The sequence below is a fragment of the Athene cunicularia genome, assembly GCF_003259725.1.
Source record: "Athene cunicularia isolate RWA chromosome 11 unlocalized genomic scaffold, athCun1 chr11_part1, whole genome shotgun sequence".
NCBI lineage: Eukaryota > Metazoa > Chordata > Aves > Strigiformes > Strigidae > Athene > Athene cunicularia.
This window is the reverse complement of record NW_020799113.1, coordinates 10,442,270-10,463,258: the sequence shown is the minus strand read 5'-3', so window position 1 is coordinate 10,463,258 and position 20,989 is coordinate 10,442,270. Positions and strand designations below refer to the sequence as shown.

Genomic DNA, 20,989 nt, shown 5'->3' with positions numbered 1-20,989 from the left:
CACCATGTTGATTAGTTGCAGAAGTCACATGCTGTTGTTTACGTTTCCTCATTGGCTAATAGATGTAACTGGAAGCAGATGCCTATCCTAATACTCTCTAAAAGAAAATCTATACTAAATAGAATAAAAAACTCAGCTCCTCCTTGGGGTTTTGCTTTATTAGCAACAAAACCAGTAAAATAACAAGAGTCAGTTCATGCATTCTTCCCAGCTTTGGGTGCCCGTGGGTTTGCCCCCCTGGGTTGCATCGTGCCCTTGCTGGATGAGGTGCGGATCCCGTGGAGTTTAATGACGGCGCTCTTGTTGACTTCAGGAGGAGGTGAAATCTCTGCCGGCACGTTGCAGTCTCCGCACCCTGCTGGGATAATGCACTACCTGCTCCGGGCCCACACGGGAGCCCACTTAACTTTCCAGCAAGTGCTCTGCTTGCTGACAGGTGGGGTTTAACAGGGAGCCACAGCCAGCCTCTTAGACCAGCCAAGCCATTAGGAATTACTGTGTTTCAATGTTACAGTCTGATAAACCGCTCAGGGTTACTTTGACAAGTCACTGAAGTTCCTTTTTTTCATAAATGTTCCTGCTAGTGAAGCTGGTTTGCTGGAGTACTCAAAGTTCAAGTGCAGAAGGGCAGGATCAACACAGAACAAACATTTCCAACATCAGTGAATGTATGTGAGAAATGGTTCTGAATATCTCTTCATCTCTGATCTGAAGTAAAACTTTTGTTTAGGTTTCCCTCAATGCAGTTTCTTTCCTGGGACTGATAGCTTCACTGTTATTTTTCCTAGACTATTTATGTGGAAGGGGTACTAGACGGAATAAAGCTTAGATTATTGTTGCTCCATTTCACTCTGGTAAAAGTGCTACTGGGGAGAACACAGGATCCTGGCTGTCCGTGTTCCATTAGGTTTGTATTTAATTACGGTTCTTCCTTTTTCTCCAGGCACTCTCCAGCTTCCTGGACCACACACTACAATGTTTAGCTGGTCACTGTTTTTTTCAGTCCTGCTGAGCACCCTCAATTCCACCTAAAGTGAATGGGAATTGCTGAAGCTCAGCACTCTCTAAATAAAGGCCCCTATTATCGATGTCACTGTTTGAGATAATAACTTGTGCCATGCATAAAGAGTGAAATCACTGTGCTTTTTTAATTCCTTCATATGAGATTTTGCTACTCTTTACTTTTCTCTACTGCTCAATGGTCCAGCTAGATAGCATGGCTTTTGAAATAGGCGATGCCTTCTCTAATTAGGCACCATTGCAGTTACTGATGGATTCAGACAATTTTGTGTTCAAAGTTAATGAATGTTGGCTTTGATCAGCCTCTGACTGTGATTGGTAGCGGGTAGTTTTATCCATGCTTTATGCAAGTCACCCAAACCTCTTGGTTATACAGAATTGAGCTAACAGTCTTATACAATGAAAAATTAAAATCCACTAATTGAGCCATTGTCTGAATGTACCATGTGTAAGATAACCCAGCCTACCTGACTCCTAAAAGAGATGCAAGGGAAGTGTAGGAAAACCCAAGTGTTTCATTTGAATCTTAAGTATGTGGTCAGAGGTGGTGTTGCCAAAGCTGTATATTCAGTTGGGTTCAGTACAGGTGTCTTCCTCTTGCAGAAGCCACTTGGTCTCCTGCCCTGGCCCTACTACCCCAACACTGTGAGTAACGTTCTAGAAAAAGGTGTCAAACTCAAGTAATCAGGCTGCCTTTAATGATCTGTGCAGCTGTCTCTGCCTCCTCTCTGCACAGTTTCTAGATGCAAGGTACATATGTTTGTCCCACACCTCTTCACACTGCTTCTCTTCATGATGCACATTCGCTGCATCAGAGCTCACAGGGAGGAAACTGAACCTCTGTGACCATTGTACTGGTGCTTTCCCCGCAGGGTTTTTGATGAATTTGCATTAGGTGATTATCCCCTCATGCATGTCTCAGAAAGGCAGGTAACTCCACATTGTCAGTTTTCCATCTGTAGCATGTGGATAATTATACTTTTCTGCCTCACATGGGTGTTGTGAGCACTAATTAGTTAATGTCTTTTCAGCACTTTTATCATACAAATACTAAGCAGTTATTGCCATAATTATTATTTCTTATTATTTTGTTGTTCAAATAAGGGATTTTGAGCACTCGGTTATGTCTGAGTGTTTGAAAGTATAACTTTATAACTTCATATACATTAAAGGACAGTGTTATGGTAATGCCAGTTGGTTGCTTTAAAAGGCAATTCACAAATCCACACCAACTAAAGCAGCATTTTCTTCAAAAATATGCCTCTGAAGCAACGAGATCATACCACCAAACACAGAAATCCAGTGTCTGTAATATAATAAGGCATAACACAGTTTACATTAGTTGATTAATAGTGCATGCTTTGGGTGTGCTGTGAGCACTGGAAAAAACTCAGTTGGCTAGAGGGAATGTGGCTTCAGACATCAATGGTTGAACTACAGCCGTGTCAATTCAGCAATGTGGTATTCCTGAGTTTGTGCCAAAATCACTGGACTTCTGCAGAACTTTAAATTCTCTTGAACCCCAAATTTAAGTAAAACTTAAAAAAACCCCAAAATAAGCAAAACTTAGAAAAGATTAAGGCATCGCATTTCCTGTGATTTGGTGTGGAAAGCACATGTCTACCAAAGGTCATCTAGGGGACGGGGAGCCCCATCAGAATAATGCTTCCTCAGCTACAGAACCCAGCCCCAAGATTCCCTTGGCCTTGGGATTTTCTAAGGCCAAGGGAATGCCTTATGCTCTATATGACATAATTTTAAAGCCTGGAAATCCTGTTTTTTGCACTAGGGAACTGAAACGCAGCAGTGTTTTTCTCAGAGAAGGGGAATCCTGATGTGGGAAAGCTGCTTTGTGCAGATGGAGGGCCCAGCTTCTGTAGCAGGCTTCTTTTTTCTGGACTACTGTGGAAGCTGTTCCATACGGTCTGAGGACAATATAGAAAGATAATGGCATGAAGGATTCAATTTCCCAGGCGGAAAGCACAGGCATGGGAATAAAATGCTTCTTATGTACAGTCACTTGGAATTGGATGCAGAACAAAGCAGATCTCTGGCAAGCATCTGAAGAACTGATTGATGATGGACCGCTGTGGGCGGAAGGAGTGGAGACTGGCAGGTAGGGATGGGTGGGTTGGGAACTACAGGAAGCTGCTTCAACTTCTGGTCCACGAAGACCAGGAAAAAGGAATACAGCTCAAGTCTTAAGCCATCTTTTTCTTGGAGCCTCTTAAGGAACCATGAAAGCATGGCTGTAATTGGATTAGAGTTTGTGTGGAGGCACAAAGCCCCTGTGCAGATGTCCTTGACTTGCTATCTGCTTCCCTTGTGGAGCAGCTATGAATTTTGTTGGTGAGGAGAAGGCCATCGTGTTAGGCTGTTGCTGGAGAGTGCGCTTCCCAGTTTCCTGCTCTGTGACCACATGTACAACTGAAGTGGCTAGCTCATTCCAGACCGAACTGCTAGCTCTGTGTGGCATGTGGTGGCACAGAGCAGGGGGACAGCAGGGCTTGGACATGAGCAAGGTGTGGAGGTCTTTTGGCAGTGCTTTGGAGAGAGGAGGGCTGGGGCAGGGTTCAGTATGATAGGCGTGATGGGGCTGCCAGGTTAGTCCTCCTGGCAGAAGGCAACTGCTGCCCTGCTCAGTTGGATGGATCACATCAGGATTTCTTTCATTCCCAGCCTTTCCCATGGGATTTTCTGTGGGAAGGTATGATCTCCTCCATATACAATAAGCTGTCAGCCTTGTGACAGCTATATAGTGCCTGGGCTGGTTTGTCTGCAAGTGAGGATTTTCAAACTAAGTCTGCTTCTTACCGAGGATTGTCTGGGAGTGACTATGAAAACAGAAGTACCCTTTTTTGAGGGTTATTTTGAAAATGTCTATGTTTGTAGAGTAAGATGTAGATAAATAACATAGGAGAGTCTTGCAGCTCTTCTGTAAACTGACAAGGTTTTCTTGCAAAGTTGGCGCCACTGTTAAAAATACTTAGGCTTTGGTAAATTCAGCTCTAAAAGCAATTTAAAATCTACATTTAGGATGGGAATAATTTTAAGTTAAATGCCTAATTAAATACAGAGAGAGTATGTATTTTTGAAATGTGACAACTCTTTTCTTGTAGTTGCCGGTGCTTACTACATACACACTACAGTATTTTATGGCTTGCACCTGAAGTTACTTACGCTCTATGCCCAGCAGCTATATGCATATCCATTTACGTGACCTTGTAATCAGTTTATTAGTGTTTTAGAGCCTTGTTGCTGTTATTTTTATCAGCCTAAGCTACAAGAAGTTAATTTCAATAGATTTTCATAAACTAAGGTTGAAAGAAGTAGTTCACTAAAAGTTATGAAGCAATGGATACAGTCCAGTCCTGCCATTTTTTTCCTGTTTTCAGAGAAGTCACAATGTAAGCTCTAATGTTTTGTTGGTTTTGTTTTTTTCCAAGTGTTAATTTTACAATTATCCATATAATGTGTTTTCAGAAAGACAGTTTATAGAGATGTGACATTTTAGATAACAAGCAGATATCTCTGCAGGGAAAAAAAATGCTACATTTTAGAGCAGGCAAGTCCTTTTCCTGGTCCCAAAATCCTGTCTGGGTTGTGGTGTTTGGTTTGGTTTTGTTTTGTTTTGTTTTGTTTTGTTTTGTTTTGTTTTTTCCCCACAACTCTATTGGCTGGTCTGGTAAAAACTTACATTTCTGTATAGCACTTGCCATTCTTGGAATAGAATATCACAGTTCCAACAACACACATACTATGTACTCTAAATAATTTTATTTTATTGATGTCAGTATTAAATGCTTTTTTTTTTTTTTTAATAAATGCATGAGTGCATTATCTGGAGAGAAGATTTTTAGCACCTATGATTGTAGGATGCAAAATTTATTAAGAGGCCATTGCCAGTATTCATTTTTTGACTGTGACTAGGTGTTGCTTTGTTGTGGTAAATAAGCATGAGTAAAAAGCCAACTTTCCAGTGCATTCTCAACTGATAGGCTTATGATATTGTGTGCCTGTATCATAAAATAACAGATCATCCTGTTGGAAAACAAAACAAAACAAAACTCCATTAATTAAGCACGTACTTGTATCTTTTTATAATGTTTTTAGAGTTTTAGGCAGGGACAAATCATGTGGTGTCATTCATGAACATAGCTGAAGTAAAAGTGACCCACTTTTAGTTTGAGTGAGAAACACCGTAGTAGACTGGGTTGCTATTATAGAAGGTTTATTATTACTAGTGTATAAACTAGCTGGGGGCTTAAACACAGAGCAGCTGGGTAATTCAGCTAGCTCCTGAATCCAGTTAAAAAAAATCTATGTTCTGTCCACAGTAGGGGAATGGTCATAGCTGAGAAACTACTGTATATTAGATTGTACCACACCTGTGGCATGTTCATCGTTATAAGATGTGTAGGCTGTAGAAAACATTAAATTCTCTCATTACTGCCTTACATAAGACAGACACTTCAAGCAGTTCCACATTTATCTGAGATTACCAGTTAAACTCATTAAAAAGCAACTAGGGGTTGTTCACTCAATTGGATGTTTTCAGGATTTTGGTGTGCTTTGTGATTAACAACAGTATGTCTTTGATTAAAGAGATGACATTTTTGGGAAGACTTACCCTTTCTGACTTTTTGTTCACTGGGTAAGACTGAGGTGACAAGTATGTTTCTCTCACCCTTTGCTGGTAAAGCTAAACTTGTGAAACTGGAACTAGATTTTTTTTTATTTTTTTTTTTTTTAATTTGAGGAAGAAATTCACCATTAACACTTCAGGTTCTATCCAAGCTCAGGGTCTGACAGCAATTACAGGCAATTGATGGAATAAATTGTTTGCAAACCTCTTTATCATTAATGTTTCTTTTTTGTTTATACCAAGTAAATGAGGGAAAGAAACTTTGACTTGTAACCAGTTCGCAGTACACTGAACTTCCTACCACCAGTGTCCTGGTTTTCTTTGGCTATTTTCTTCTTTCTCGTTTCACATGTTTTCACATTAAGTTTCTCACTTGTTGCTACTCACGAAATAAAATCTTACTAGTTTCTTTAAGCCTGAAAGTAAACTTAGGCCAGTGCATGGTATCACAGAAGTCGATGGGGCCATATTGGTGGATTCCTCTCCTGAGAAACGTAAATGCTTTTAGGATCAGAGCTGACAGGCATGAGCTTCCATGGACAGGGACTGTTTTCTTCTTTTGTATTAGGAAGTTATTGTCTCCTTAGCTGTAGTGCAGGGTCCTGGATCTGAATCTGGCCAATATGAGCTGAGACATTCAGGCACTACTGTAATACAAATAAGAATAATAATGGTATTTAACATTGCTTTTTTCATAAATCAATCAAAGAAGTCAAAGTAGCAGGCATAACTAATATTACTTACAGTCAGATAGGGCTACATCTCTTTCATAAAAAGTGTTTTTCTGCAATATTTAACCATTGTTGGCAACAATCATCAATATTAATCCTTAACAGCAACATGATAACCAAGCTAGCAGATAAAATGGCTGTTAAAAAAGTAGGAAAAAAGGAATAATAGGATTGTGGAATTTTAATATTCTCCAGCTATTTATTAAAAAGTGCTTATTTTGTATGTGTTTATTTCTAATAATCAACTGTAACATTACTTTGCAAAAAACTGTAATTGCTTCTTAATTTCAAATCCCAGTTCCTTTGTGCTGTATACAAAGGTAGGATATTTCTGTACTTATTGTTCACAGCACTCTGTGTAAAAAATCACGTTCATTTCAAGAAGCTGTTATGGTATTGATTCTGGTAAAGACTTCCATTAACTGACCAATCTAAATCTCATAAGTGATGTCAGGATAGTTATGCATTTGCTTGGTTCAAGTATTCAGCCATTATGTTAGAATGCAGGCAGTGTCTGAATATGGCTGTTAAATTATTTCTAAATACCGAACCAGAACAGCTTAACAGTTCTGCAGTTTGAGACTGACACAAAAATGACAATCTGCCACCTCTTTGTTTTTTAAATATTAACGTTGTATTGGGATAGTATTTTTGGAGTAAAAACCTGTGGCACGAGAGGATAAGTGACATAAACAAAGGCAGCTGGGCTGCATGAAATAATGGAACAATAAGGCCCTTACAGCCGTTCTCATCACTCCAGTATGTTAATTAGCATTCTGTTGTGGCCGCAACACTGAAAACATGTAATCTGTATTGGTGTACTGTACAGCTGTGAACACACATTCTTTTTTGTTAGTCCCTAGAGTTAGCCTTGCCATTGGCATATGTGTGTGGGCCAAAAGTCAAACCATCACCACTAAAATACCATGCTATAGAAGCAAAAGAGATTTTCTTTTATTTATTTCCATTGTAACCTGTGATGTAATCTGGTTACAGAGCTTCTGTCTGCTGATTTTTTTATATACACATTTTGCATGTGTGTATATATATGTGTGCGTATGAGTATGCGCATGTGAGCACGTGTCTGTGTGTGTGTGCAAAGGAGCGTGTGTATATAAGGCCAAACTAATAATCTGAAGTAAAGTGGTTTAGGAAGATAAAATGTGCTATAAATAAATAAAAGCTTTTCCTCAGTAGAATAATTTTAAAAGTCCACCATGAGGAACATTACAGCTATATTTTCTTTTTCATGGGTAAAGCTAGTTTGATACTTTTATTCATAATTTTATTAAAGAAAAATAGTTCAGAAATCATCAGTGCTTCAGTGAATTCAGCTGCATGGGCATGGAATGCTTTCATTTTTTAAAATGTTGATAAAAATATGTAAAAAATCAGTAAAAACAAAACAGAAGAATTATGATTAAGGAAAAAAAAGTTTGTCATTTATACCCTCTTTTAAAAGAATTCACAGTAAAGTCAGGATCTCAGCCCACTGTGTCCATGTTAACCTTACTTGACATGGGGTTAGATGAGACCACCTAAGGATGATTTGGTCAGATGGAATTCATTCCCCATTTGAGGGGATTGGTATTTCTTTGTAGTGCTCCTATAATTTAAAAGCATGCTGACCTCTTCTAATGCACAGGTATTTACCTAGCAAAGAAGCCTACCTTTTGGATCATAAATTCAATTTAAAATTAAGAAATAAGTTTTGTAGTATTTCCTCTTAAATGTACATTTACGCAGCGAATATTCACTTGTCAAACCTGTTTGCTAGTCTCCATTTATTACTTCGTTGTGATGATCTCTGTACTCACACACATGAAAAAAAGAGGTAGGAAAATTTTTTCTTAGAAAATAACTTGCGGTGCTCTTGGGTGAATACATCCTTTATCCATACTCAGATGATAAGAGTGAAGGCTTAGCTCATATTTCTGCACTAATCTACTTCAAACCTGATCTTGAAAAATTACCCTCGTTGCACAAAGAAAATACAGCATTTAAGTCACCATGCTGATCAAATTTGGTTCTGCTTTTTGACTGTGGAGGGAACAAATTGTTTGGTGATTCTGTGATGTGAACCAGCGTCCACTAGGGAACTGAGTAAGTTTTTTGTTTTTTGTTTAACCACTTTCTTTCTTTCCCAAGTAGATTGTAACTCTTTTAACGAGACAGATACTTTATTAAAATATCGTATTTGTATGCAAAGTATTTGAAAGGTTAAAAAAAGGCTTAGTACTTTATATTGCTATTGATAACATGATTTTAGACTTGGGGTACTAAATATTTAGATTTCATGCTTGCATTACTGGTTTTATGGAAATAAAAATCAGGAATGCTGCTTTAAAAATTAAATTTCTACAGAAATAAAATACAGGCTGTCAAAAGGGGAATAAGAACAACAACAAAAATGTTAGTAGCTGTCTCTGAATTTGTCTTTATAGTGGTAAAAGTATATAATTAATAGAAGTATTTTAGCTCCAGATGTGGCTATACTATAATAGAGCCTTATAAATGCTACAGAAAGAAAAATTGCTTGGAACGAATGAGAACCAAATCAAGAGCACACCTGGGTTTGACAAAGATTGCATTTACTGACTGCTGTGCTATCACATTACAGAGAAAGACCAAGTCTTTGGGAGCAGCTGTAGAGAAAGGCCTGGCAAATCTGCATGCAAATAGCAGCACATTGTTAACTTAATCAGATGCCGAGGAAAAGATGTGCCAGACCATGAGGATGATCTATAAACAAGTACAGAGTCCAGAGAGATTGTGAGGGCTAGGCAGATTAAAAAGGTATACCACAAGGGTTCTGTCCTTGGGTCAGATTCTCGTCTTTTATGTTGCCTGAAGGTTACTGCCATTCAAGCTAACTTATCACAGTGTTTGTTATAGCCCATTGTAGTAAATTTGTCAAATAGTACCCGGTTTGTTCTTTGCACGGATATAAATAATTGCATATTATTTTGGGAGTTTGGTAGCTCTTTGTTCCTTGCTGGTAGAGATACGGGTATTATTTTCTGAAGGAACAGTGTGTGATTTCATAACTCCCATTAAATAATATTACTGTATAAATGTCCCAGTGTAGTGAGATAAGAAATAGTGTGATACATTGTATAAAGAAACAGATCTTCCATTAAAAGAAAAATCTTTCTTATAAACTGAAGTGCCCTGACAAAAATTGTCTGAATTTAAAGACACCTGCTCTTCATATCATTTATTAATATTAACGGGAATATATGTTTAAAATCTTCTCTAAGTCTAATATCATAAAAAATAAAGAAGTAATACTATTTAATCACCCACAGCTTAATAGTGCCTTAGTTGTTTACTGCCATTGCACTAATTGCTCTGTACTAATGTGTTTTTGTGTGATTTCCAGTAGTGCTAAAAGAACTGAGATCCATAACCAATTAAATATAGTGTTTTTATGTTAAAAATATATCTGCTGTAGACTATCAAATGAACAGTGGTATTCTTTTAAAAAACAAGAGAGAGTTGGCAGTTGCATAGCTGCAGAGTAATAGGTATTTTTCATTGCATCTCTTCGACAGTGACATTGGAGTAATCTTAATGAATAAGCAAACTGCAGAAAGCTGAGCATTTTATATTATGGGCCAGAATCTCTTCTCATACCGTTATAAATCAGATATAACTTTATTAAAGACAGAGGATTTACACCCACCCAAAAGAGGTGGACTCAAGCTTTTTGTTTCTGAAAAAGGCGTTTCTTCTTTTGGAAAAGTAACTTTTAAAATCTGAAATACAGATTCATCTCACATGAGCACCCGAGCATAAATATTTCGGCTATACCTGCCACATGGGAAACCACGTACAGGGCCAGCAGTGCCAGGCAGGCAACCCAAACTGAAGGAAGTGGTTCAGGCCCCTGGCTGTAGTGTAGGGAGCAGGACAGAAATGATGTTCAGAGACTTGTAGGAAAGGAAGCAACACAGTTTATATACTGTAGTGTACCCTGCCAGAGGGTTAATTGAGTAACATTGTTGTTGGCTCCAGAAGGAGCATACTGCCTGAGACAGGGCACCACAGTGGAGGCTGAGAGGGTGAGTGAGGTGAGGGGAAATTGGACATAATAGCATTAATAATAATAATTAAAGACCAAGAGTAACAAAAGAACGCATAACTAATACACCAGTCTCTTGCTTTTTATTACAAAATTAATATTCATATGAATGCTATCAGAGCTATTCAGTATTAAAATGGTAAGACAAAAGCCACACTGTAATATATTATACAGTATATTACAAAATGTTTGTTTCTGTGGATTTTGACCAGCTGAAAACAAACTAACAGCACAACCAAATAGTCTGTTTCTAGGTCATCAGCATAGGATCCCCAAACCCACAGAGCAGGAACGCTCTTCACTTTATATGGGGGGAGGTAATGAGATCAATTAGATCCTCATCCATTGAACTGTAGACAGCTGTTGGTGCATAATAATCATCATTAGAGATGGGTGAATGTGGGATACTTGATTTGCCAGACTACCCGCAGGTATTCTAAAAATGCCAGACTTAACTCTTGAGTATTTTGAGTACTTGAGGCCAACGTTTTCTCTGAAGTCTCTCCTGGGACTATTGATCATAAAAGAAGAAAAAGGTACATCTGAGAGCAAGGAGAGCTAGAAGGCTGCCAGGCTGTTTTTCAGGGCTGGAGAAAGTTGAGCGGATAAACCCTGCCAGCTGCTATGTAAGCGCCACCTTCTTTAGGGCCACGTGGAGCTTGTGAGCAACTAACCCCAGTGTTAACCGCCATCCTATTTTCAAACCTCAGCAGCCATGCTCATTAGCCAGCTTCTTGTTCTCTCTTCATGATAGTTTCATGGTAGGAATTGTACTCTTTTTAAGTTTGGGTGGCTTCTCTCTTCATCCCATGGTTCAGATGTTACCTGTTAACAGGGATCACCCCTATTCTGGTTGTATACCAGCACAACCAGTTTGTGTGTTAATGTAGTCTGATTTTGACATTGCTTTTTTGGAGGATGGATAATGTAACCTTAGCAGTATTTCAGTTTCAGCCTTTAAGCCACCAATAGGCTTTATAAGCACCACTGGCATGTCCAAAATATGCAGTCACTGTGTTGTGATCTGCTTTGTTCGTGGTTATTAATTTCAGACATTTCTTTGAAGCCTAAATAAATGCTTGTAGAGTTTAATACTTCTATGTTAAAAACATTATAAAACCCTCTTAACTGGTGCTGTTATTCATATACATCCTTGCAGCTCCATACATTCTGCACTTTTAACCTTTAAAATAATTCTTATAATTAAGAGTCCTTTTTGAGGCAGCAGGTGCTGCTATTCCAATCGAATAAATATGATATATATTACTACTGTTTAGTTTTGATTTGGTAGTGTAAGTAAACAATCCACTTGTTTCAGTGGGCTTCCTTATTCATTTATACTCCTTAAAATAGTTGAGAATTTCCAGTGTAAAATGATGGTATCTCCCTGGTTAAGTCATGTTAGTTTAACAAAACCAGCCCAGCATTCATGGGATGGTGGGAATTAGTGTGAAAGCAAATACATGCAAGAGAGAATGTGTGTGTGAGATGAGGTCTTCTGAATCCTAATCGGAGTTTTTGACAGTGCTTCTGGCATATTCTTACGTTCTTTACTGCTGTTGTCTGACACCTAGGTCTAAACCCATTCCTGATGTCAGTGTGTGTACACAGGAGCAACAGATTTCATCCCCATTTGGAAAATAATACCTAGGTACCTTGCAAGTTTCTGTGAGGATTAATTTGTTAATGTTTGTAAAACACTCTGAATATATAAAGTGCTGTTGTATAAGTGTTTAGTAGTATTAAGTCCCTGTGCATCACTCATGTACCCTCAGTATCAGTACAGGCTGTAGTTTTTGCTCTTATGGACCAATATAACTTTGAAAGGAAGAAAAGAAAACAGGAATTATGGTTCCAGCAACTGGCAAAATAAAGCAACTGGCAAAATGTGTTCCATTCTACGTGCACACAGATAATGTTTGGGTAGATGGTCACACAGTACTAGTGTGCAAATATTTATCTGTTTGCAAAGAGAATCTCAGCCTTTATTGCCCAATGCTGCAAACCATTATTCTTGTAAACACCATTGGATTTCTCATATGCATAAAGACTATTTTTAAGACTAAGGGTCTCTGGAAAAAGAATCTAACATATCTTTGTAGATTAAATTGACTGTACTGGTTTTATGGCCTAGCATGTTTTTGGTAGATCAACTAGCTGATTGCACTTGACTATTAATCTACATAGTGGTCTTTCCTTAGATTTGCTTTCATGATGTGTGCAAGGACAAATTAAGCTTGTGCACTTAAAACATACTGAATATCTGAGACGATAGCTAGATAGCAGGTAATAAGAATCTCTTAGTTCTCTTTGATGGTTGTACTGTCATCATCAGTTTGGTTATAGCAGCTGCTCCTTTCTTGCTGGTCGGTTTTATTTCCTGTTCTTGAATAATCTCTCTCATTCAGAGGAAGGTAAAGGCAGCCATCTTCTTGAAAGCTGGTAAAATGGGATAAATGAAAGTGATGAAAGAAGACATCAAGCCATACGTTCTCTCTGTCTCCATGGCTGAACTAGGGTTCAGACTACTTTAGAGATTTCACTACACTTTTCATTAGAGAGGTATCAGTAATGAAGTATCATGAGATGGAATATCAGTATCATCTGGGGAAGAGCCAGCAATGAAAATGTGTTTTGGGCTGTGAAATTTCAATGCATTCATTAATCAGAAGACATTTTACCTCTGTGATTCTGGATTATCCAGCCTGTTCTTGGCCTTGGTAGCAGAAGGCAGTGTGGAAGCTCCACAAGCGCAGCAGCAGCATTCCTGACACTGCCCGAGAGGGGCCTTGTGCATGGTGTGAGCAGGGCACTGCCAAACTCTGACCTCAGCTCCAGAACTTCACAAGTATGTGAAGTTTCTTTCTACTTCTGATTTTTAACTAATGCCTAGTTCTTAAAAGTAATCATATTGTGTTTTGTGGAAATGAAAAGAGGAAAATCTACATGAAAGAGTCAGCAGGGGAATGTGAGATCCTTACATTCACCTGTCTTCTCTCCAGCTCTCCAGTACTGTTGTCTTCCAAACAGAGTTTACTTTCCCTCATTTTTTTTTCTTCTCACTGGGTGCCGAGCTGTAACCATGAATGAATATATCTGACAGGTGGCCCAGCACTGAGACCCAGTATCACTTGGCAGTTATGTAGAGGAAGGACAGTGACGTGCAGTCAGCTCAAACAGTGCCATGTTTCTCCTCCCTTCCCTATACCTAAAGTTATAACATTATGCTTTGGTCACAACAGTGAGCAATTAGTATGAACCAAGCAACATTATGGTTATAGCTGGTTACAGGTTACAATTACAAAGGTTACCACTGTGAGGAAAATTAATTGGCAATATTTTCTTAATGTTTTTGCCAACTACAAGAATTGAAAGAACAAAAGTTCTTTTATGTCCTTCCCCCATCACTCCAGCTCTTCCCAGATAATTCCAGTCATTCATCTCTTCAACTCAGAAGCATTTTAAATTAAGCTAAAGGGGGAGGTGATCATCACCAAGTAATTATAATTATAATCGGAAGCAAAACTTGAAATGCAGTCTCCCAAGGTGATGCAGTTATTCCTTGGTGTCAAAGCAAATCTCCCTCTTCTCTATGCCCACTGTGTCCAGACATGGAGGGCAGCTAGAGTCTGACCCTAAAGTACAGTAATGTATTATTGTAGTCTGCCGGTGTCAGAAATGGAGCAGGATGGAAGCAGTTGGGATCTCCCAGTATCTAGACCAATTAACTCCATGTGCATCCTGATATCATCAGTTGTGATTGAAGCTGGCAAGCTGGCATTTTTGCGGTCTATACTGTCTGTTTTTCTGATAGGCAGAAAGGACTCATCTTGTGGCAGAGTTCAGCTTCTCTCAGATGGCATTCCAGGTTTTGAAAATACCTTATTCTCAAGCAGCGTTCATAAAATACAAGATTGAAAGACAAGGCACATTTTTAAGTCAGAGTTTCAAACACTACTGCAGCCCTGAACAAAGAATCTGGAATTTTGTCTTTAATTTATCTGTCTGTGCAAAGATTGCATGGATGTGAAGTGTTCCACTGTACATAGATACTCTCCATCGCAGTCCTCTCCAGCAAAAGAGTCTGAAGCCTTTTTTAGCACAAATGACCATGTAAATACAGCATTGAGATACATACATGTTGTTTATAATCTTGACAGTCTGCTGTGTAGCTTCCCTATATTGTTTTGTAAGTAGTCTCTGTCAAGCACAGCTACTACATACACCCATTTATTTTTTAATACTGTGACTAATGACTGTGGGGATGCAGTAGTAGAAAGGAATTGTAGTGTATGGGACTTCCAAACTTCTCCTGCTTCACAATTGTTTAGTAAATGTCACAGAAGCACAGTCTGTTGAAAACATACAAAATTGTATTAATGACTTTATTATTATGTGCTGAGTGCGTTTCCGTTAGCAGAAGCACCTCTGAACAGTATCGTACTTCTTCCTGTGTTGATCTGGGACTTGTAAGAGTGTCGGTCGTTATCACTCATCTTGTAAATGTTTTGTTCTACTTGTGGGCACTTGTTTGACCGTCTCCACTGTTCCTGAAGCTTCATCCAGGTTGCACTAAGGTCTCTTAAAGATGCTGCTGGCACAACTTTTTCATCTAGGCTTTCTTCCTACATGTATAATAGACTTTGCAGCACTCTGGTCACAAGAAAGCCGCTATCTAACCATGACCATTTCTACACTGTAATGTATGAAGTCCAAATTCTGTGCTCTCAGCAATCCCTGTAGTCCAAAGCAACAGGCAATTTTTTTCCATAGCTGTGACATAGATTGAATTCCCATCCATTATCTTCACAAAAAACGATGCCTCATTTTTCAAAGTACTGATTGGCAAAAATTTTGTGGATGACTGTTTTTGATGATGATTATTTTTGTAGATGGGTTATTTGCTATGCTCTTCAAGTGCTCCCCAGGCTTTGACTCTTGATGTTGTCCAGGCAATTGAGCTGGTATACCATAGCCTGTTTAACTAGTCTCATGGGAGACTGTTTGCCTGCTCACTCACCTAAATTGGTGTTAGTGTAGTGTGTGGAGTGGAAAGTCTCCCTTCAGTTAAGGCAGTATGTTCCAGACCAGGGATTTTACTTTTGTTTGTTTGTTTTACATGGTTTCCCTATTTAGAAGCTGCTGTTGCTGGGTGACTGCTGACATTCTGCTGGATAACTTTAGAAAGCCATAGCCTGGCTGAATAGATCATGTCACAACTCTAAACATTAGAGGTAGAATTGCATCCGGTGTTATTGGCTCTTGTTCTGTCAAGGCTAGAAAACTGCTAACTGATTTGATAAGCAGTTAAAACATCCTCTAAAACAGGAGCATGAAATAGGCTGGATTTGTACTCAGTGAGAGCTCTGTAATGGCAGAAGTGTGCATGATCAGATATTCCTGACCTCTACCGATGGGCTATTGGCCCTTCTGCTACTCTGAGTTTTCCCTGTCATCAGCTGTGCTGCCAGGGTCTGCTCTAGCCAGCTCTTCTAAGCCATGGCCAGCTTGTTGGGAGCAGAGACCACTGGGCTCCTCAGTGCAGATTGGAAGCAGAATGGCAACTGGCGCAAAGCTCTTGCTTTGGCACCCTTCAGTCATCCAGGTTCTGTTCTTTATCCCTCTCTTCCCAGTTTTTCTCTTGCCTTGCCAAGGTAATGCGGCACTAACAGAATCTTCCATTCTGGGCAATTATTTTAGGTACTCTTTGCCAGAAGACCCAAAATTAGGGTTTTTCCTCAAATTAGTTGCAGAAGAGAATCTGAGGAAAAGGAGACAAGAGGATGGATTTGTCAGCTTTGGTGTTGGCACTCTTAGGGCCATGTTTGCTGGCTCATTTTGTCTACCTTGTGAAACTTTAGGGCAGTCCAACAAAGAATTAGTTCCTCTTCGGACTGCAGTCCCTGTTGTATCAACCCAAATGGCTTGCTTCTCTCTGGAGATGCCAAAAAATACAAGTAGTAGCTGCTTGCAACAGGTTTCTCCAAGAGCAAACTGGATGTCAAGATGCACTTTGGGCATACCTCTTTTTTTCTGAAAGTGGTTTCAGTGAACAAAGGAAATTTTTCTTTTAGAATAGTTCTCTGCTTAGTTGTGGTGAAAAATCCAGTTCGATCTGAGATGTCTCTGCACAGCCCCCTCAGAGTGACCTCCCAGAACTGACAATTGTCTCAGCTGTAAAGTTTGTTCCCCCTAAACCTCACTTCAGAGCTTGAAGCAAAAGTTGTGGATTTTTGCAGAGTTTCTTTGGAAGACCAGAATCTGTAGTTAAGTGTACATTTAGCATGCTAAATGCATGGTCAACAACAGAAAGAGAAAAATGTACCTCCTTACTATCCTTGGACTCTCTTAAAGCAGTGAATTGTCCATTTTTCTCCTCAGTTTTGGTGGGAAACCCTTAGCATTTAGTGTCCCTGGCTCGGGCTGTGAATAAGCACTACGAGCTCTCCCAGAAGGCTATGGAGCCTTGGCTCTCAGCTCCTGATTTGACCCTGCAGTAGCTGCTTGAACTCTCCTCTGCTGAAAGTGAGCACAATCTTATTAAATATTCTGCACAAGATTGGGGGTTGGGGGTGTCTCTTTAAAAGCACTGGGTTAGTAGCAGCACAATTAGACTTTACTGTCTGTAGTTCCTACTATACCTCTGAAGCACTTGTATGGAATGCATGCTTCAAATTAAGTATGACCTGGTTGTCCAATCCCAATTACCTAAAGAATCCCTCAATTTGCTTAACAATTCCCTCACAGCTATTATGGCTCTGACTGATTGTCCCCAGGACTCTCTTAGGCTTACAGCTAATGTAATTGATTCTTCAGTAGTAGCCTGAAGGGCCATTTGGCTTCAACCATGGTCGGGAGATTTTTTTTTTTTAAGCTAAGTTAAGAGAATGGTAATTTTTTATAGTCATTCTGGTTTTGGAGGGTGAGGGTGGAGGGAATCATCTGGACACAGCTTGGAACAACAGTCCCTGCCAGATGGGGAAGTATTTTCCTTGGGCTCTCAGTTAAATTGGCTTTGGATGGAAGGTCTGTGTAGACTTCAAACATGAATTTGGGTGGGTATTTCTGAAAAAGAGTTGTAGTGAAGGCTTCATTCTGACGTTTTCCTCTCTCTCTTCCTTTTCATCAAAATAGTAAGAGTGTTTGGGGTTTTCTCTGTACCCGAATGAACATCAGTCATGATAGATACACCATTTCAGTTGTGACAAAACGATCAATCCTGAAATGGTCTCATTCACAAGGACTGTGTACAAGAGTTGATTATTAGCTTACGGAGAGGTCTTTGACACTGTAAAGTGGATTGTCTAGATTATAAAATTTAGTAGACTGTGTTAGCAAATCTGCATTAGTGGGGGCGCTCATCACATCTCATGCTATCATGTTGGGATCTTACATTCTAAGTTGCATTGTAGCTGTTTTTGAACACTTGCACTTTTCACTGGGAAAAACTGGATAGCTGCAAACACAACATTCCATCAACCCTCACTTCCTTTTTTTCCCTAAATCCCACAAAACCATAACTAGAACACAAAGTGGAAGTAGCAGGAGGTCAGTTTAAAACAGATAAAAGGAAATAATTCCTGGCACAGTGAGTAGTGAACTTCTGGAACCTGTGGCAAATGGGAATTTGGAGAGGCAGACAGCATCAGCAGGCTCAGAACAGGATTAGACAGATTCATGGAAAACAGCTCAATAAAGCCATAATAATAAACAGGTCAATAAAGAGCTAAAAAAATGCCATAGTTTTGAGCCATGAAGGGCACTAACTTCCTACATATCTAGAACCTTAGAATTAAGGTGCTTAGACACTACCTTGTTGAGAATGAAAAAGAGATCCTCAGAATTTCTTTTTCGAAGGCATAGCTGATATTTCTTAGCTTCTCGGTTCTAGGTAGGCTAATGAATAAAAGCTCATAAGTTTACATCACTGAGGTAAACTAGTACCTCCTCTTTTTTTCATATCTTTATTCTCCTATGAAAAGAGGGATGCATTTTATCTGGGAAATAGGAGAGAACAGCTATTTGATGGGTTAGGTATGAGAAGGAGGGAGGAAGAGGAAGGGAACTGGTGTCTGTCAGAGCACAGGGGTTGAAGTGAAATCTTACCAGGAGTTGCTTTTCTACCTGAAATACATAAGGAAGGAAATTACTCCATTAATAGCAGTTATTAAAGGGATGGCTCACTAAAAATGTTACTGAGTTTGGATCTCTACAGCTCTGTCAGTCTGTGAGAATGCTAGAGTCTCAAAAATGTCTTCAAGTCCAGAACTGTACCTAAAGTATACCTCTTACCAGGGCAAACTAGGACCTTACTGGGCAATGGAGGACTCCACTGCAGTATTAGTGCTCAGACACAAGAGAATCCCTCTCCATTTCCCCACTCCCCCCAAAAAAAAAGAAATGCTGGGCAGAGTATATGTTGTCTATATTGCTTAATGCATTTTAAAAAGATTATGTCAACATTAATTACTAAAATGATGTACTTGCCAACAGAATAATGCACAATATTCCCCACCTTGCTTCCATGTGCAGTCCATTAATTAATGTCTTCACAAAATGAACCTTGTAAGTAACAATTTAGTCAATTCCTGTAAAATATTATTTTGAAAAAAGTGCTCATGGCGAATCAGCGAAAATACCAGCTGCCCTCTGGTGAAACAATCAGTATATTTTGGATTATAGAACACTCTTTTTCCTGCACAAGCTAAGGGAATACTGTCTAAAAGTTAGGTTACCTTTGCTTCTCACAGAAAAGGCATAGGGATCTTGAGAAGATTTCATTCTCTTTAAAGATGGGTGTCTAATTTAGGTAGATGAGATGCTGGAATGGCTGCAAATAGGCAAGATAGATCCTTTCCTAAAAAAAAGATTAGAACAAAACCAGCAAGTGCAAGTCGTATCATGTGCCAGACCGTATCATAATCTGACAGAGAAATGGCTCCAGCCAATACTAGCAGTATTTGTTTACAGGTTACATTTCCCTCATCCATTGTTCTGTACTTGCAAAGTGACTCTGCATCTGCTTGAGATTTCAAGAGTATTGAACAAACTTGCCTCTTTCCTGATTGAAAATTCGCTTTGATTCCCTCTTTAGCTGATGAAACTTGTTGCAATTAATGGTGTATAACATACCAATGACAACTGATGCTGTGCCTTACAGAAACATTAAATATGATAGAGAAAACATTTCTGGTTAGTGACATCTCACAAGCGGTACTGATGTTTTGCAGTCTTAATTGAAGACGGTTCTTTAGCCCATGCTTAAGTTAAAGCAAATTCGTAATTTTCATGCAAAGCTGCAGAGTGGAAGCCAGTGAGTGCCCAGTGAGGATACAGTAGCAATATTAATGTAGCCATTGTGTGCATTCTGCTTGGTTATTCCAAAAACTGTTCATTGTAAATGCTTATTAAACTGTATTTCTTCCTGTGTGGGAAGTCTTCCAAATGAATTGATACCTCTTGACCTTTGAAAGAGCCCCTTAGATATCCCAAAGGTGTATGCTCCCCGAGAAGGAAAATGTTATTCAGGGTGCATAGGAACTGTCAACTGATTGCCATGGAAGATCCTGCACAGTAAGTAGAAGGCCCGATGATAATGTTGAAAGTGGATGATAAATAGGAATAATTATAGGAACTTTTTGAGGACTATTCTGTACTTATTTTCAGTTGTGATCATTGTAGTTGCTTCATGAAATTAACAATTGACAAAAAGGAAAAATGCGTAAGTTTTGTTCATGAACATGTACTGCCAAGGATTTTGTTGTTGTTGTTTGTATTGTGAACTCCTGGATCTAAGATTCCCATATATTTTTTCTTCATTTAGGGAACACACAGACCTGACTGCAGACTGTTATAAAATAAATGTGTTTTATGTTCATTTTGCAGGTATGTTACTCCTCATTATTATATAGTTTGTGATTTGAGTAGACATGGCTGCAACTGAACGAAAGCATTTAGCATGTTCAGTATGTCAAGGCTGGAAGACTTAATATTAGCCATATGAGTTCCACACCAGTATGTATGAATGTATGTTGTGTAACCAGTGCAACTTCTCTGGAGAGAAAAAGATTGTTGATTGCGTGTCCCTTCCTGTGTGCACAGTGCATTGTATCAGCTCCCTGGTCCTGTTTGATGAGATGCATGCTCACCTACAACAGAAAGCAGACTCATCAGCCTGAACCCAATCTTAGCTTACTCTATATAGTATATCAAAGATAAAGCAAACATTTTTCAGTATTAGTTTCAGTGTCTAAAAAATTAGGAAAATAACTACAAGTAGGAGTAATTCCAGTGCATTGTTTTATTAGTGTTTTTTTCTCTGTCTTATATCACTGTGTCCTCTAATCAACTATTTTCTGTTGCATTGATGTAGCCCAAAATACACTGAGCTGATGGTGGCACTGAGACCAGTGGAAGAGCATTCCACTATCAGGGAAATCCTGCTTGAAGAGCTGGAAAGTCCTGGGGATGTTTTCCATCTGAAATTCCATTTTTATTTTCATTCATGAA

General features: G+C 39.1%; 1 protein-coding gene across 11 annotated transcripts in view; it reads left to right on the top strand.

Annotated features, from left to right (window-relative positions):
- Positions 1-20,989, top strand: part of ZNF536 (zinc finger protein 536) — a 344,968-nt gene that overhangs the window by 116,457 nt on the left and 207,522 nt on the right. Inside the window, exon 1 of one of the 11 annotated variants that reach the window (XM_026856602.1) lies at positions 8,447-8,499. The exons of the other annotated variants lie outside the window; for them this stretch is intronic. The gene's annotated coding sequence lies outside the window, so the exon portion shown is untranslated. Of the gene's footprint in view, positions 1-8,446; positions 8,500-20,989 lie in introns of those variants that run through there. 11 annotated transcript variants of the gene reach the window in all.